Here is a 20,584-nt window from a genome sequence, read left to right on the forward strand (position 1 = left end):
CCCTTCTTACCCATTACCTCACTTCCCATATTTTGTAAGCACTCGGCATGTGAAAGGACCTTGATTGAATGGAATGTATGTGTACGGTGGCTAGAATTGTCTATCATATTAGATTGCATGTATGTTTATGTAGGTCATAGTTTAGGTGAACGACTATATTTCTTTCTCTCTTACATCTATATGATTACCCTTTGCTTCATTGAGAGAGAGAGTGACCCGTGAGAGTCCAATTTTGAAGGTCTTGCAAGGTCGACGGTTCAACTACTTCTATAGACGTCTCTATAACTCGTTTGCATTTGACAATTTAGCTATTAGTCTTAATTCATTTGCATTAAATTGGTTTAGGTGGACGATTTGTAGCTAGCTCTGAGCTTTACTCCGTTCCATTAGTTAGTTGCATATAGTTTGCTTGGGGATAATCAAAGGTTTGGTTTGGGGAGGTTTGATGCGTGCATTTTATAAAGACTTTTTGTACCGTATTTGCAAGCATTTCTATGCATACTTCGTAGTATTAAGCTACAAATGTCCCCTGAATAGTTTACTTTGCTTTCTCTTGTCCTATTTGCAGGAATAAACCAAAGAGAAGCGGAATCAAGCTTAGAACATGTCCCTATGCATGCATTTAGGAGATGAGTTGAGTCGGAGCTTGGAAACTACTATTTGGTGATGCGCGTAGAAGTAAAGAAGCTAGGCGAGCAAAATAAGAGCTTCATATAACTAGTGCCTACTTTGAAGAGCCATATCTCGAGTTCTACAATTGCTAATCAGGTGATTCCAATTGGAGATGAAAGCTTACCCTCTTAATTTCCAACGCCACGAAAATCGCTTGATTCGGACAAGTAACGAAGAAATGGAGGCCATTTGAAGTTCAGTGCGCGACGCAGGCATTACGCGCTGAAACCACTCGATCGAGTACTTTAGTGCTCGATCGAGTACTTTATGTGTTCGCTCGAGTACTTTAAATCTATCGATCGACTACCTTGATTCTTACTATATTCGATCGAGTGCTTTAGTGTTCGATAGAGAGCTTTTGGGGAAGATATCTCTCGATTGACTAACTTTATGTTGGTCGATTGAGTAAAACCAAGTCTGACGCGCAGGATTTGTGTCGAGACTTATTATATTTAGCTATATTATATTATTAGATAATAAAATATCTTACTATATAAGAGAAAAACATTCATTAGGTTAAGGGTTCAGAACTTTTCACGGCTTGAACCTCTATTACGTTGCTTTTTTCTTCTTATTCCGGATCTATACTTGTAATTCTTTTCTCCTTTCTCTTCTTTATCTTTAGTTAACTTAAACTTTGGATTTCCCTTAATTGTTTTCCTCTATTTCTCTTGTTGATTATCCCTTTTTACTCTCTTATCTTAATTAGTTTAATTGTTATTTCAATTTAATCATTATGTTTAGTTTAGTTATCGTTTCAATTATTGTTATTAGCATGGTAATTAGTATGAGTAGCTAATCCCCTTGCTAGGATTTAGGGAAATCAATGAATTGAAGATAGTTGCTAAATAGGTTTGCAGATCTGTTGTTAGTATCATGTCTTTGTTGTTATAAGTAGCATTTAATGACGATTAGGCGTTTAATGCGCATAATCGTTATAGTTGTTTTTGGTAAACTCTGACCTAGATCGGAATATTGGAAAGAATGAGACCGGCTACAATTCTTTAGGATACTCTAATGAGGGCGGAAGCTAAGTTAGTGGTATTTTAGGATGAATAGCGGACCGGAATGACCTTTTCACTGCCCCTTGGACTGATACATGTGATTGATATGTGACCTTAGCTGCAATTATCTGGCATTCATTGATGAACCGACATCCTAGACTCTTTCCTTTACTGCTAGACTCTTTATTTAACGTTGTTTTAGTTTAGTTTCCAATCAAAACCCCAATCCTGTGACACAGACAGACTTAGATTAGCAAGTAGATAGCAAGATAGCCTCCCTGTCGATTCGACCCCGACTTTCCTAGCTGCATTAGTTAGAGACCTATTGGGTTTATCTTTGATAGGGTTGCGACAAGCCGTATCAAACATTGTACATAGATACTTATTATACCCGTGCATAAAATGCACGGGTTATACACTAGTTAAATTAAGGATTCGAAATGCTTCCACATAACTAAAATGCATATTTACTATTACTTGATAAACCATTACTCTGATAAAGTTTAGCTTATGACGTCACTCAAAAATTCCAAACGTGTGTGAAATTGAACTGGCCCGTGCATTGTACGAGGTTCATAACTATTTTTGATATTAATTTGACAAATTTAATCTTATAAACTCATATAATTACCTAACTCATTTTTATGTTTAACTAGTTTTAAACCCATGCAGAATTTGCACGGGATTGCTACTTAAAACTATTAGAAATTCACCACCACCCACCACTATCCCACCCGACACCACCCACCGCCCACCCCACCGCCACCCACCTCCACCATCGCCTTCGGTAAATTCTATAAACTCGTTTTTTTTTTCCAGATTTTTATTCTCGATTTTTTTCGTCACTTTTTTTTTTTTTTAAAGATTTTGTGTTAAATTTTTTGTTTGGGGTCGGTTTATTTTATTTGTTAATTTTTGTTGGTTTTTGTTGTTACTTATTCTTTTCAAATCTCTTCTTGTTATACGTTTTTTTTTTAAATTTCGGGTTTTAAATATCGTTTTTTTTTGTGATATACTTCTTTATTTTTACAAATGTCGTTTCTTTAAAATTCGTCTTGTTATATAAATTTTCCAGTTTTAGTATTTAAATTTAAATGTATATTTATTTATTTTTTGGGATATTCTATATGGTACCCCTTAACTTTTTGACTTTCTACGTGGTACCCCTATATTTTTTTAAAACATACGTGGTACCCCTAATTGTTGTCATTATCACTAAGTGCACCCCTGAACTTTATTTTCCGTCAATTAAACTCAGTTTTAGGCATTAAGTGATGACTTGGACGCATAACCAAGCTTGTCATTTATTATCCCATGACATATGTAATCTATTAGGCTCAATATCCATCTCGATCCTAATATTTATTGATATATATGGGCTAAAAAACTTTTGACGGAAAATTTATTGATCTCATGCCAAATTATAACGTCCAAAGATGGATATTGAGCCTAATAGAGTCCTTATGCCATGAGATGATAAATGACAAGTTTGGTTACGTTCCAAGTAATCACTTCACGCCTAAAACTGAGTTTAATTGACGAAAAATAAAGTTTAGGGGTACACTTAGTGAAAATGACAACAATTAGGGGTACCATGTGTGTTTTAAAAAGTGTAGGGGTACCATGTAGAAAGTCAAAAAATTAAGGGGTACCATGTAGAATATCCCTTATTTTTTTTCTCAAATTTCAATGTTTATAACTCCAACATCTTGTTTTATAAAATTATTTAAAATTATTTATAACTTCAATCAACATTATGTATAACTTCACTGACATTATGTATAACTTTAATTTACATTATGTACAACTTCAATGATATTGTGTGCAACTTCACCGATATTATGTATAACTTCAATGAACATTATGTATAACTTCACTGACATTATGTATAACTTCACTGACATTATGTATAACTTTAACTTACATTATGTACAACAATGACATTGTGTTAGTTTCAAATCTTAATTACATTTGGACAAAAGTTATACGATTATGGATTAAAGTTACACGATTTTGGAATAAAGTTATACAAAAAAGGACTAAAATTATAATATTATGGACTAAAGTTATACAGAAAATGACTAAAGTTATACTATTATGGACTAAAGTTATACAAAAAAGGAATAAAGTTATACTATTATGGACTAAAATTATACAAAAAAGGACTAAAGTTATACTATTATTGACTAAAGTTACACAATTTTGGACTAAAGTTATAGAGAAAAGGACTAAAGTTATACCATTTTTGTATAACTTTAGTCCTTATTTGTATAACTTTAGTCCATATTTGTATAACTTTAGTCTATTTTTGTATAACTTTTACTCATTTTCGATAAATTAGTTGAAATTTATAAAATTTTATGTAACTTTAGTCCAATTTTTTGTATAACTTTAGTCCAAATTTGAATTGATATAAGTACTGTTTGTATAAATTTAGTCCATATTTGTATAACTTTAGTCAATTTTTGTATAACTTTAGTCCATATTTGTATAATTTTAGTCCGTTTTTGAATAACTTTAGTCCTTATTTGTATAACTTCTGTCATTTTTTGTATAACTTTAGTCCAAATTTGTGTAACTTTAGTCCAAAATTGTATAACTTTAGTTCAAATTTGTATAACTTTAGTTCAAAATTGTATAACTTTAGGAATATAAATTCAGATTTGAACCAACACATAAGAAGATGATAGTAAAGTTACACATATTGTCAGTGAAGTTACACATTATAAATTGTGAACAAAAATAAACCAATAAGTCAAAAAAGTATAATAAAAAAATTTCAATAACAATAATAAAAAATTAACCAATAAGTAAAAAAAAAAAAAAAATAACAAAAAAAAAATCAAATAACAAAAAAAAAAACAAACAAAAAAACCAAAACCAAACCAAACAAAAAAACCAAACAAAACAAACTTGAATGGTTGTGTAACTTCATTTTATACAATGTATAACTTTAGATGTTAATAGTGTAACTTTAATGTAAAAAGGGTATAACTTTAGTCGTAAATAGTATAACTTTAATGTTTTAAGGGTATAACTTTTATAAAAAACGAAAACAAAAACAAGTCAAAAAAAACCAAAAAAAAAAAAAACAAACCTTAACTGAAAAACAAAAAAAACGAAGAACATTAAAATACCAAATTTGAAGAAAAAAAAAACAAATATGTAACACTAACAAAAAAAATACCAACGATAATAAATAACAATAATAAATAACATTATCTAAAAAGAAAACAAAATATATAACACTAACAAAAAAAAGTACCAACAATAATAAATAACATTAAAATACCAAATCTGAAGAAAAAAAATAAAAATAACAAATTAGAAATTAAAATCAACAAAGATAAAAAATTAGAAAATACAATACAATAACAAATAACAATACAAAACAAATAACAATAACAACCAAATAAAAAAAAAACGGCCCAAAAAATAATTAAATAACAACACTAACAATCAATAAAAAAACCAAATCTGAAAGAAAAAAAAAAATCCCTCCACTGCCACCCGACCAACAACCAATAAAAAAACCAAAAAATTTGAAAAAATTCTCAACAAAATCGAAAAATTTTGTGCCACATTTATATTGGTTAAAATAAAAACCCACAAAAGACTCTCCCATCTGAAAAAATAAAATTTAAAAATGTGAACATAAAAATACCAAAAAATTCCACCCAGATCTGAAAAACAAACCACGACAAAGACCAATTTAAAATAAAAAAAAAATATAAACGACGACGGCGGAAAACAAAACAAACAAAACAAAACAAAACAAAACCACCACAAAGACGCGAAAGGCGGCGACGAGGAAACGGCAGGCAGGCCGGCATGCCGTGTTTTCCGGGTAGATCTGAGATAAGAGGGAGAATAGAGGTGGTGGTGGTTTCGTGGGTTGTGTTGGCTATCGGGTTTGGTGTTGTCGTGGTTGTAAGCGTGATGGTGTGGTGAGGCTGTCGTGGTGGTTGTGGGCTTGTGGTGGCCGTCGGGTTTGCGGAGGAGATGGATTTGTTTTTTTTTTTTTTGTGGTGGTGGTTGTGTAGATGGTGGGGGTGGTGAGGTCGTGGCTGTATGGTGGTGGTGAGGTCGTGGCTGGGTGGTTGTGGTGTAGATCGAGGCAAGACGGAATCGTGGCTGGGTGGTTTTGATTTTGGTTTTTATGTTTTTATGTTTTTTGATTTTTGGTTTTTTAGTTTGTTTTTATTTGGGTTTTTTTTTTTTTGAGAGAATGAGAGGAAAATGAGAGAGAAAGAGGGATGAGAGAAGTGTGAGAGAATGAATAATGAGTGAGTGAGTTGGGAGAATTAGAATGAGGAAGGGGTTATACAGATTAGGAAGGAGTTATACACGATTAGTGAGGGAGATTTGTGGCCCTCCATCAAGATGTAATCTCATCCCTCCATCCCTTCCATCCTAAGGTCCTTATAAGGACTTAGGGACTCATAAGATGTAAGGGACTTATGAGAACCCTTCTCTCTCTCTCTCTCTCTCTCTCTCTCTCTATATATATATATATATATATATATATATATATATATATATATATATATATATATATATATATATATATATATATATATATATATATAAATTGCATCAAGTGAGTCTAGGTATCTTAGGTGAGTCTAGCATATTAATCTCAACCATTAGATCTAACACAAATCAAGGGCTGGGATTAGTCATTGATTGACATATAAAAACCTCATATTTTCAATGTTCAGCCGTCATAACTGAATATCACTTTCTGTCTCTTGCCTCTCACTATAACCACGTTCTTCTCTAAACCCTAAATTTATCCCCAATTCTGGCGATTTCCAAATAAATCAAATGCGTTTTGCAATTCATCCACAATTTTTTGCAATTTAAGATTCAATCAATCAAAACACTTTAATTAGACTCTGCTTTCGCATATTTCGATCGCTCATCTTCAATCGATCTCAAGGTTAGTTCTTTTTACTTTCCAAATTCTTATTTAATTGCAACAAATCGATTTTATTATTGAATTTTGTTTTTTAAATTGATGTTCAACTTTGAATGTCGATATAATCAATTTAAGCAATTCATGATTCTATCAATACAAGATTGAATCACTTCAATAATTTAAACAACTTAATCAATCTCCAATCTTAGATCTTTCAATGAAAATTGCATATTTCGATGACATACCTTCAATCGAATTTCTTACTCAAATGATATTAATTTACAATTTCTAACGCATACTTTTGAGGTATTTCTTTTGTCTGCTGTTGTTATGCGAGATTTTCAGATTTGATGCACCTAATTAGTTTTTGTATTCATGTTAATCTTTTAATTTTAGTTGTGATTGATGTTATCGCACGTTCTTGTTGTTGTTCTTGTTAATTAATTTCTGTTTAATTTAGTTTTTCGTTTTCAACAAAAAAATAAGGTTAATGTTTTGCTCAAATCGAGTAATTGATTTTTAAATCAAAAAATTATGTTTAATTTGCATGTCGCTTGTGTTTATAGTGCAATTTTATGAGTTGTTGAATCGTGTTATAATATCATTTTTATCTTTTTTTGTTGTCGATCTTATGTATTTATATTATTTGTCAAAAATTTAGGGTTATGATATTGTGAAATTCATAACTTGATTTGTTTTCATGAAAATTGGGGATAAACTGAGACGATTAAATTAGCTTTTGTAAAATTCTCGGCACATGTTACTGTAACAATGTATTGTTACAGTAACAATGTTACTATAACATTGTTACTGTATTATTGTTACTACATGACATAATGTAGTTGTCATTGTGTCAATGTTTATCATGTTTTCTCCAAGTATTCTTGTTTTGTATGTATTATATTCTTGTTTCAGTTCCCTTATAACCCAATTGTTAGTTTAAAGGCTATTAGCTCAAATGAGAGAGCAATGTGCAAAGTAACAATGTTACAGTAATAATGTTATTGTAATAATATTTCAAGTTCAGTTCAACAGTAACTGCGATTCCTCAATAATAACTACAGTATAGCATGCAGTAATAATGTAACACTAACAATGTTACACTAATAATTTAACAGTGTTACAGTAACAATGTTATAGTAATAATGTTACTGTAATAATGTTACAGTAAAAGATGTCAAGTATTTTACGAAAGGTTTCCCCCAATTTTCATGAAAACAAATCCAATTATGAATTTCACATTGCCAGTACTCTAACTTATAGAATCAATACTACGCAAAAAGGCTATTAGCTCAATGGTAGAGCAACCTACGTATATCAATATATGTGTAGGGAGGTGTGGGTTCGAACCCCACATAGCCTACAAAGTATAATTAATAGCTCCTTTATTACTATTCCATGCTAGTATAACATCTTCAAATGTAGTGGAGAGTGGTAATCAAACTCATAATTAATGAAACTAATCAATGGATAATGAAATTCAACAATTACATGTAAACAAACTTGCCGTGCAATTTATAAACACGATAGTGAGTTAGTGACGTCTTGCTTTAAAGGTATCCGAACAGAAAATAGAGATAGAAAAAAGCAAGAGCCAAAGAACTATAACAAGCAAATATTCAAGATATAATGAAGTGAGCTAGAAGTGAGCTGCTAATGAGTTAGTGACGTCTTGCTACAATAGTTGTTACTCTTATGGGGGTATACTTGTTATTATAACATATGTTCATGATTATTGTAACATAACGTCCTTACTACAATAACATATACTCCAATGTTACTTCATATATCATAGAGTATTAATACATAAAATCGTATATGAAGTTCTTTGATTGTGTCGAATAGGAGTATATGCTCCATTTAGGTCTTAATCATGAATTTTACAGGTTGTATGCTGTTATGGTACAGGAGCGCCGCCTACACGTAGTTGAAACATTAACTTAATCACAATTAGTCGTCTATGTAGGATTTGAACCCACATCTTGTGCAATGGCACAATGCTCTACCTTTTGAGCTAATAGACGTTAAACTGTCTCAATTGATGGTTATAGCACTAGTGTTACTTCAGTGACTACCTGGTGCGACACTAAATTTTACGTTATAATTGTTGATGCAAAAAATCAAAGGAAGAAGCAACAATAATATGAACTAGAGGACTCTTGCAAACTAGAGGACTGTCAGGCTGTAACGAGATGATCCTTGTCTTTGTCAGTTTGCATAATCAATTCAATACTTGTATTTCAAATGTAAGTTTTAGTAGAAATGGAATGCACTGAAGCAATGGCAAAACAATAGAAGCTGTCCTACCAAAGTAACCTGCTATACTACGATGGTTTACACATTGTAATAGGGGTAAAAGTCAAGGAAGTCAATACAAGTGACAAAAACGATGCATGTTTGTTGTAGCCCTTTATGAAATCTGGCAACCAAGGAATGAAATGATATTTCAGGGGAGAATGTGTACATCTACTGATATTTTAAAGAGTATTCAATACAAAGTCAGTGTTAGAGTGCATCACAAAGAAAAGGCATGACATAGGACAACATAGTAGATAACTTCTTTGTGATGTTGGTCGATGGGTGTAAAAGGATATGATGTACCAATTTTATTCTTTGAAATAAAAATGCTGATCTTTTCCCCACAAATAATAATAATATGAACTTGGAAAAACAACGCAAATGCTTAGGTATAATTAACCATTATACCCATCACCTGATTTATTTGGTGGGTATTAGATAAGGGAGAGTAAAAGAGAAGAAAACTATGACTTGAAAATAGTAAGCATACAATGATTATGGTAACGAAGTTAAATTATTACCATAACATAGTTAAACCGTTACTGTAACACAAGTAAATCATTATTGTAACAAATTTCAACCGTTATTGTAACACGGTTAAACCATTATTGTAACACAATTAAACCGTTATTGTCCCAAGTCACACTCTTATCCATTGTAAGACCATTATAAGACACGAAATCATTACAATCATACACTTATAACATCATAGTAATACAGTCATACCATCATTCTAACACAGTTATCAATTATCAGTATTATTATCCCAACACAATTATAATATTATTGACACCATTATTGTAACACGATTAAACCGCTATTGTAACAGGTAACCTGACATCTTGGGAGTGGAGTTACCAGACGTATTGCAAGCTCACCTGATTGTAGTTTAAGGAGAGCATGTGTTGCAACGCTTTGAGCTTCATGATTTTGAGCATGTGTTGCAGCACTTTACCATTCCCGTAACACGATTAAACCATTATTGTAACAAAGTATAACCGTTATTGTAACACAATAATACCGATAGAGTAACACAATAATACCATTATAGAAACAATTAAACTGATAGAGTAACATAATTAAACCTAAGAGAGAAACATTCAATCTTACATGATTTGCTAAAAATCATATCTTTATATTTATCATTTCGAAAAGTTCACCATTATTGGAATAATTATTAGTATAACATAGTTACATTGTTACTGTAACACACTTACGCCAATACTGTAACAAGTTAAAAACAAAACAAAAACTGAAGATTTACTAGGCGCTTTTAAGGCCGTTACTGTAACAAGTTAAAAACAAAAACAAAAATCGAAATGAAATCAGAAAACATTGTAATATATCAAACTTGTACGGGTACTATTTTTGTTATCCCCTTGCTCAATTGAGAGGTAATGTCAATGTTAATCAATAAACCTAAAATTCAAAAAATCTGGCAAATTGACCAAATTGAATCCGGCGATCGATTTATGCAAATTATACTAAATCACCAAATGATATGATAAATTTCAAGAAACAAATAGCAATAGTTTACCTTATTTAGTTGACGTCGAATAACTTTTAATCGTTTTCGCTTCCTTCGAATTTCACACAAAATCTTGAACGATTTTTACCTTTATTATATGATAAAGATTGATAAGAAGACCTAAGAGATGAAGATTGATAGTAAAACAAATTGAATTTGGAAGAAAACTCAGATTGAATCACAAAATCAACAAATGACCTAAATATTGTAATATTAGGCCAACAATTTCTCAAATATAGTAGATAATGATGAAATACACAAAAACAAAGTCATCACCATCTCAAATATGATCAAAATTTATAATCTAGGGTTAAATAATTGTTCATGAAAGATATAGACAAACCTTACAAACAACAACAACAACAAATTGATCCGGTGTCAGCGCCAATTAACCAGAGATTAGCATGCCGTAGAAATCGTCGTCGAATATTCAATCTTAAATTTGTTTTGACATGAGAGGTCGTAGGTTTGATAGGATTAGGAAAATATAGATAGAGAAAGTTGAGATAATATTAAAGGGGAATGAATGATTCTGACATAAGGAAAAAAAATTGATTTTATATGAAATCAGTAAATTACAAGTATACCTTTAGTAAGGCGCGTGAAATCTGAACCATTGATGAAGTTTGATCGAACGGCTTAGATTGGTAGGACGGACTCACCTAAGATGTTGGACTCACCGGATGCTCACTCTCTCTCTCTCTCTCTCTCTCTATATATATATATATATATATATATATATATATATATAGGAACGGGATCATGTGAGGATACACTATCTTTTTCAGGATTGAGGATTTCGTTACAATATCACAGGTTGTTCAATACAATATCACAGATTATTCAATACAATATCACAAAAAAAAAAAAACACCTGTGCAAAAAAAAAAATTATAATTTTTTTTTTTCAAAAAAAATTTCTATTTTTTGGCAAAGGTCAAATTTTTCGTGATATTGTATTGAAGAACATGTGATATTGTATTCACTAATCCTCAATCCTCAAATATTTAGGAGTTCTCACCGGATCTCGACTCTATATATATATATATATATATATATATATATATATATATATATATATATATATATATATATATATATATATATATATATATATATAGAGAGAGAGAGAGATGGGTTTAAGTAAGTCCTTCATTTTGGTTGAGTCCATAAGTCCTATTCTCACCACACATTTTTGAGTGTAACTCTCTTTGCATTATAAGTGTAACTTTATTCATTTAATGATTTTTGAGTGTAACTTTAACTTTTATAGTGTAACTTCAACATTTTTAAGCCATTTTATTCACAAAAATTTGAATTTATGTAATTTTATGAGCGTAATTTCTTGCCCTACAAATGTAACTTTAGTCGTTTTAGTTGTAACTTTAGTCGTTTTAGTTGTAACTTTTGTCGTATGATGGTTTCTATGCATAAATTTGAATTTATATACTTTTACGAGTGTAACTTTACTCCTATCAAGTGTAACTTTAGTCGTTGAAATTGAAACTTTAGTTTTATAGTGTCTTGTATGTAAAAATTTCAATTAATTTAATTACTATTGTAGCTTTAGTCCTTCCAACTGTAACTTTTGTCTTTCAAAAGTGTAACTTTAGTATGGAGGAGTAAGTTCTGTCATTAAAGTGTAATTGTACTGCCTTACGATTGTAACTCTAGTCATTGAAATTGTAACTTTAGTCCTCGGAAGTGTAACTTTATAGTAATTCTTCTTTCTCTTCTTTCTCAACCACCACCACCATCCTACGACCTCCTACCCCAACCACTACATCGCCACCACCTCCAATCCGCAACAACCAACACCACCACCAACCACTTATTATACCAAATCTGAAAAAAAAAAAAAAAGTGGGAGGCGTCAGACCCACCACGCAGTCACGCACCACAACACCATAACCACCACCAACACCATCCCCAAACCCAACCCCCACCGGCAGCACTAAAAAAAAAAAAAAAAAGAAACCGAAAAAAAAAACCAAAACAAACCCACCATGGCACCACCATCCAAAAACAATCAAAAACCGAAAAACAACCACCAAAAAGACGACACAAACTCACCCATCAACAACCAAGAACAACCGCCACTTCATTTTTTCAGATTTGAAAAAAAAAAAAAAAGGAGAACGGGAGGAGGCGGCGTGCTGGGTGGTTGTGGGCGGCGGGTGCTGCGTGGTGGTGTGTGGTTGGTGAGGCAGCAGCGGCGGGTGAAGGGGCAGCGGCGGGTGAAGGGGCAGCGGCGGGTGGTGGTTGTTGGAGGAGAGGAGAGATTTAGGGTTTGTGTAGAGAGGTGAGAGTTTTTAGAGAGAGATGATGAATGAGAAGGAGGGAGGCAGAAAATGAGAAACAAAATAGGGTTTTTTTTCTTTTTATAGGAGTAATCTAGTCCACATATTTTGTTATAATCTGAGCCATTCAATCACTTTCTTAGATCTAATCTCAGCCCTTCATCTTTCTCATCCAAAGGCTTAGATGAGGACTTATGGACTCAACCAAAATAGGTGGACTTACATGATCCTTTCTCTCTCTATATATATATAGATAAGATCTAATGAGTCCAACATGGGCCATTGAGTCCATAAGTCCCTCTAAGGGCCATTGGATGGACTAAATGGAAGGTTGAGATGAATTTGATTAAAGGCCTTTAAAAAGAAAAGGAAAAAAATGTGGATGGTTGGATTGAGATGGATGATTGAGATTGAAAATTACCAAAAAAAATTACCACTAATCAAATTTCTATACACTAATTAATTTTTCTTTCTCTCTCTAGCCCCTAATTAATCAGTTTTGAGTTTTAGATTTCAGAAGTGTAAATGTAATGTTGTATGAGTTTTACAAGTGTAAATGTGACGGAAATATAATTTTAACATTTACAAGTGTAAATGTGATGTTTTACAAGTGTAAATGTAACATTTTAAAAGTGTAAATTTGATTTTTTGTGACGGAAATTTTGAATTTATAGAATTTTAACATTTTACAAGTGTAAATGGGATGTTTTACGAGTGTAAATGTAACATTTTAAGAGTGTAAATTTAATTTTTTGTGACGGAAATTTTGAATTTATATAATTTTAACATTTTACAAGTGTAAATGTGATGTTTTACGAATGTAAATGTAACATTTTAAGAGTGTAAATTTGATTTTTTGTGACGGAAATTTTGAATTTATATAATTTTAACATTTTACAAGTGTAAATGTGATGTTTTACGAGTGTAAATGTAACATTTTAAGAGTGTAAATTTAATTTTTTGTGACGGAAATTTTGAATTTATATAATTTTAACATTTTACAAGTGTAAATGCGATGTTTTACGAGTGTAAATGTAACATTTTAAGAGTGTAAATTTAATTTTTTGTGACGGAAATTTTGAATTCATATAATTTTAACATTTTACAAGTGTAAATGTGATGTTTTACGAGTGTAAATGTAACATTTTAAGAGTGTAAAATTTGATTTTTTGTGACGGAAATTTTGAAATTATATAATTTTAACATTTTACAAGTGTAAATGTGATGTTTTACGAGTGTAAATGTAACATTTTAAGAGTGTAAATTTAACATTTTCAGAGTGTAAATTTGATTTTTTAGTCAATTTGAAGGTTTTAGAGTGTAAATTTTGTCCTTTGAGTGTGAATTTGGTCCTTTATAAGTGTAACATTGTCCTTTACGAGTAAAACTTTAGTCCGACTACCAAAAAACGCCACCATCAACTTTGTCCTTTACGAGTAAAACTTTAGTCCGACTACCAAAAAATGCCACCATCATCGTCCTTCCCCACCAACTCATATCCACAAAAATATATGAGTGCAAATTTATATAATTTTAACGAGTGTAAATGTAAAGAAATACAAGTGTAAATGTAAAGAAAGACGAGTGTAAATGTTAAGAAATACGACTGTAAATGTTAAGAAATTTGAGTGTAAATTTGAAGAAATACGAGTGTAAATGTGAGGAGATACAAGTGTAAATATAAGAGAAATACGAGTGTAAATGTGAGGAGATACAAGTGTAAATTTAAATAAAAACGAGTGTAAATGTGAGGAAATACAAGTGTAAATGTAAACATTATGAGTGTAAATCTAAAGAAATACGAGTGTAATTGTAAAGACATATGAGTGTAAATGTAAAGAAATACGAGTGTAAATGTAAAAAAATATGAGTATAATAAATATATTTATTAGATCTGAGTTTGAATATGAACAAAACCGCTTAAATATAAATAAACACCCACAAATCCACAATAAACCAAACTTGGTTTCAAAAAAAAAAAAAAAAAGAACAAACCAACGAAATAAACCAACCATGGATCTTGAAAAAACAAACCATTAACAAAAACCATTAGGATATCTGGAACAAAATATAAGTGTAACTTTTAAAAATAAGTGTAAATTTCAAGTAACACGAGTGTAACTTTCAAATAATACGAGTGTAAATGTAAAATAACTCATAAAAAACCAGATCTATACAATAACACAATAAAAGAAAAAAAAAACCAAAAATATAATACTAAATCTGAAATTAAAAAAACAACCAAATAAACGAAGACACAAAAAAATAGATATTCAAACCCACAAACGAAAAATACCAAATCCACACACGAAAAACAAAATCAAACCAGATCCACAAACCCACAAATCCATACACGCAATATAAATAAACACCCACAAACGAAGACACAACCAAAAGAAAAAAAAAGAAAGCGTGCAAATTTTGAAAAAAAAAAACATGAACAAACCAACCACAAAACCATCGACACAATAACCCAACACCTAACCCCAACCACCACCGGCACCTCTGACTCCACCACCACAAAGCACGGCCGTCATGGACAGCCCACAACCACCGTATTACAGATCTGAATTTTTTTTATAAAAAAAAATCAAGGTGCAAAGGGAGTGGCGTGAGGCGTGGTGGTGCTGGTGTCGGATTGTGGTGTGTGGTCGTCGGGTTCGTGGGTTGAGCTCGGGATGGCAGGTTGAGGTCGTGGGTTTGGTGGCTTTATTGTGTCGGGGTTTCAGATCTAATTTTTTATTTTTTTTTGTGATGGCGGGATGACGTGATGGTGGTGGTTGTGGAAGTGGAATGTGGGGTCATGACGTACAGGAAGGAGGTGGTGGCCGTGGTGATGTGGATCTGTTGGGTGGTGGTCATAAAATAGGAGGTGAGATGGCTGGTGGGTCGTGAGGGTGGGTATGGTTGTGGTCGAAGGAAAGGCAGGAGGAAGGATGGTGGTTGTGGTGTGTCAGGGGCGTGCTTGGTGGTGGTGGGGTGCGTGGTTGCGGTGGCGTCAATTGTGGTGTGTGGTTATTGCGTGTTTCGGGGAGGTGGTCGTGTGGATAGTCGGGGTCGGGGTTGGGGTTGGGCGGTGGTGGGTGAGTGAGTGAGGAAGAGAGGTGGGTGGGTGAGTGAGGAAGAGAGGAGGGAAATATTTTTTTGATTTATTTGGTTTTTAGAGAGAGGAGATGATTGATATTTGTGTGATAAGAGAGAGAAGTGAGTGGAAAAAGAAGGTTTTTATAGTGAAATTAGGGTTGGATTAGTGATGGTAGTGAGGGAAACTAATTAATTAGTGATGCGTGTCATTTATATGATGTTTTACATCTCTTTTTACACGCATTTCAGAGCTCATTTGTGTAGTTTATGCTACATTTCTCCCTATTTCCGTCTACTTCCGTATTTTGTACGTTATTGCAGAAATGTGAAGAATTCAACGGGAAATCGAGCCAAATCCGTCCCCGAGTGAGCTGCATTGCAAATGACGTAAAGGGATCACTTGAGGAACGAGCTTGGTGCGCGATCCAAGACCCAAAAGACAAGTCCACGAGTTTAAAGAAGTCAAGTAGCAGCTCAATCAGTCGATCGACCATCCCCATCAGTCGATCGACCAATGCTCGGGATCCAGAAGCTACTGCTCACTGACAAGCAGTCGATCGACTCGTCCTATCAGTCGATCGACCAGATTTCTATTCCAGACGGGAATTAAAAGATCGAGAAACTTGAAGCCCGTGAAGTTTAGGTTTAGGAAATAAGATGTTGCGTTGATTGCTATATAACGTAACATAAAACCATCAGTTTAAATATCAAGTTTTTATCCAAGTTTTTATCACAATACAGTACTTTCAGTTTTAGATTATTCGAGTATCTAGGGTTTGGGATATCGATCTTTAACATTGGATTTCTGCCTTTGCTCTTAATCTTTCCTCTTAAATCTCGGTATTCATTATGCCCTAATTTTAGTTTATTGTTTTACTTTCATTATTAGTATAGAATTGATAGCTAGTGTCTCGAAAGCCAATTATCGTTTTGTCATTGTTGTTATTTACCTTAAGCATGAATTCAGTAATCGTTATGAGTTTTATTGTTGTTTTCATCTTTAGCATGAGTAGCTAATTCTTCAGTGCTAGGATGTAGGCGATTTATGGCATAGGCGGCATTAGATTAGAAAGGGTTGTCTCGCGTGTTGGTCGATCGACTGGTATTGCCAGTCGATCGACTGACCTCGTAGGGTTTTATTTTCGTTTTAATTGTTTTAATCTTGTATCTGACGAGTTGAATGCATGCGACCAGTTAGATACCTATTTCGTGACTGACCCATTAGATCGAAAGGTAGGGGAGGTATTAGACCATCAATTAAATCGACTAAACTGTGCTAAGATCGAAAGATAGGTATAGTTTGGACCATTAGTCATTTTTCAGGACGAGAGTTAGTATTAGTGACATTAGGGACCTATAGCGAGATCGAGAGATGCTATTCGTTAAGAGTGGACCGAGAGGACCTCTTTATTTCCCGCCTTACCTGTGTTTGATTCAGACCGACTTAGTTTGCTGCCGCCGAAGCTATAATGAACCGACCATCCTAGTACCCTTCTTTTATCTGTTTAAATCATATTTTTAGTTTATTATCTTTGTTCACTTTAGCTGTCGACCAATTCAATTCAACCCCCACAATAGTTACCTCAGACTAAACATAAATCAACTAAAGTTTACAACTGCCTCCTTGTGGTTCGACCCTGTTACCACTAGCCTAGGTTAGTCTTAATAGGAGATTATAAATTTTATCTTTGGTACTCACAACGACGGGTATCAAATTTTGGCGCCGTTGCCGGGGAGGCAATAGTCCTAATTTTAGTTGTTTTTATTTTTAGTCTTTCTTAGTTTAAGGGACATCCGTTCCTTAAACTTTTCTCATATTCTTTTTGTAGCTTCTTCTTATGCGCAGGTCACAGGGTGGAGAATTAGTACCGTTGAACCCTGAGCTTGAAAGATCCTTGCGCGAGTTGAGACGAACACAAAGGGTATTACCGACAGAGGAAGAGCTGAGTACTCTGTCAGGCTATTACGAGAACGATCTGTTCGAAGAAGACCCATGATCTTCACCCGTTTCCACTTCTTCAAGAGACGTTACTTCTCCGGAAATTCCAGTCATGGCCGAGGAAGCAAGTATAGCTAGTTACTCTGAGCCGACAGCCGATAACTTATACAAGGGGTTCGAATTACCAGGAGATGCCAGGAAATTCGAACCAAAGCCTGCCTACATCACTATGGTCGAGAGAAATCAGTTTGGGGGAGCTGCGAATGAAGATGCAGCTAAACATATGGAGACCTTTATTGACTACTGTTGTTCCATACCCCCACCAGCTGGCGTGACCCAGGACCAGATCAAGGAGACTATGTTCATCTTCTCCCTTCGCGATCTTTGCAAGGGAATGGTATAGAGATCCGGACCGAGCCGTTCAAGGGATCACTGATTGGAATACATTGGCATTAGCGTTCTACAAGAAGTACTTCTCTGCTTCAAGGACGATCGCTATTAGAGCTCAAATCACGGGTTTTAAACAAGGGCCAGATGAGAATTTCCATGAAGCATGGGTCCGATTCAAGAAGTTTGTGCGAACCATACCGCACCATGGGTTCGAAAAGTGGAGTTTGTGCAATCATTTCTACAATGGATTGTACGACGATCAGAGGGCCATTTTGGATGCTGCAGCCAATGGAAGATTCTCTGAAAATTTGGGAGCAACCAAGGGGTGGAAGATCATTGACGATCTAGCTACCCACAAGGCAGAGTATGGGAATTCGAGAGGGAACCAGAGGAGAGCTGCTGAATCTTCCTCTGTTGCTGCACTTGAGGCTCTCACCGCGAGATTTGACAAGTATGAGCTAGGAGGAGCTTCTAAAGGTGGGATATACCAAGTCAATGCTGTGTCAGACGGTCCTTTCGTCTGCGAGAGATGTGGAGCTGAGGGACACGTTTCGAAGAACTGTCCCAGTCCTTTTGAGTCTTGTGCTGCCTTTCAACACTATAGGCAGACAAACACCTACTACGAGCCACCGCATCCGAACTTGAGTTGGAGAAGCCATAATGTTTTGAATCCAACTCAACCTCCGCCGCAGCAGCAACCATATGTGCCTCATCATCAAAAGCAACAACAATATCAAAAGCCTCCTTATGTGCCGCAGCAACAACAAACACAGAATTCTGAATTTTTTGAGCTTAAGAATCTGTTGCTAAAGGAGTCCCAAGCAAGAGAGGCCGGGATGAAGTTACTTGAGAGCCAAATTGCTCAACTGGCTAGTAAAAATAACACTCGAGCTCCCGGACACTTACCCACTCAACCCGAACAAAAGGAGACCCTAAATGCCATCACTTTGAGGAGCGGGTCTACCCTTGATGGTCCTGCCATGGTTGAGGATGCTGTTGAAAAAGACGAGCCGAAAACAAGTCAAGAGAAAGCTTCAACGAACAATTCAAAGAAAAAGACGTCTGCCAGGAATTTCAGTCGATCGACTGATATACCTAGTCGATCGACCAATTACGGGTTACTGAGAGCTTCGAATCATGCAACTTGATCGATCGGCGAGGAGGGTGGTCGATCGACCAATATCACCTGCGATGTTGAAGAATTTCGTCCTTTGATGCCAAATAATCTACGAGACCACTTGTTTCGAGGTACCACGGTCCCGAAAATTTTGGGACAGAACCGAGTCTTTGATGGGTCGATCCCGCTCGAAGTTCGCTCAATGACGGTCAATGGTTCTCATTTGAGACGGTCTGAGGAGGGGTCTAGCTTCAACAAAGAGAAGGTGACGGACTTTCAGCCTAAGTCCAAGGATGCCGGTGCACGTGAATTGGAGGAGAGGGCTAAGGTACTCCTCACAGCCCCATATCCGGAGAGACTCGTGCCGACCAAGGAACAGGTATCTTTCGGTAAGTTTGAGAAAGTTATCCGTAGTCTTAATGTGCAAGTCCCCTTCCTTGAGTTAGTTAACCAAGTGCCCGCCTATACTAAATTTATGAAGCAACTGTTGTCCAAAAAGCGGTCACTTGAAACAGTGCACACTGTCGCACTCACTAAGGAGTCTTGCTCTTATCTGTCTCACACTGCGCCCCATAAGTTAGAGGACCCGGGCAGCTTTTCTGTCCCTTGCAAAATAGGTACCTTCTCAATTGAGAAGGCATTATGTGATCTAGGGGCTAGTATAAGTGTCACGCCTTTGAGTTTAGCTAGGAGGCTTAAGTTGACCCGTTTTGCAATAACTGAAATGACAGTTCAGATGGCTGACCGATCTGCGGTCGAGCCTATAGGAGTCCTAGAGGACATACCCGTCCAAATAGGGAAGTTTTTCTTCCCTGTTGACTTTGTTGTCCTTGACATGCCTGAGGATGACCATATACCTATCATCCTAGGAAGGCCATTTCTGCACACTGCTGGTGCAGTTATAGATGTCGGTCTAGGCACCTTGACTTTCAAGGTTGGGAAACATTCTATCGTCTTTGCCCAACCTGCTAGAAAGAAGGACCCTATGTGGCCTGTTACATGTAATACGGTTTCTGAAAAGAAATCGTACTTCGTGCTCCCTGAATTGCCTGTCTCTATTACTACTCCTGTATTAACCCCTCCGCCCCAGACTGGAAGCGAAAAGGAGGGAGAATTTGTTGCTTCGGACATTGCAGGAGCTGGTTTGGGGAAGGAAGAGTTGTTGGATGCTCCAGCTGCGACAGAGCAGACTGTTTCAAGAGGCGGTCTTGGTTGCCTAAGCTATGGGACTGATGAGGAAGTGGAAGATGAGCCAATCAAGGTGCGATGGTCCGATTTGGAGTCTGACGATTCCAAGGAAGTCCTTGATTGGGGAGATGGCCAAGTTGATC

The 20,584-nt window shown here is 34.9% G+C and overlaps 1 non-coding gene across 1 annotated transcript; it reads right to left on the minus strand.

Moving 5' to 3' along the window:
• Positions 1-18,240: 18,240 nt before the first annotated feature.
• Positions 18,241-18,347, minus strand: LOC141625563 (small nucleolar RNA R71). The gene has a single exon (XR_012535336.1). It is a non-coding gene; the product is annotated as a small nucleolar RNA R71 (small nucleolar RNA).
• Between the last annotated feature and the right edge of the window lie 2,237 nt (positions 18,348-20,584).

This window comes from Silene latifolia, chromosome X, assembly GCF_048544455.1.
Source record: "Silene latifolia isolate original U9 population chromosome X, ASM4854445v1, whole genome shotgun sequence".
Taxonomy (NCBI): Eukaryota; Viridiplantae; Streptophyta; class Magnoliopsida; order Caryophyllales; family Caryophyllaceae; genus Silene; species Silene latifolia.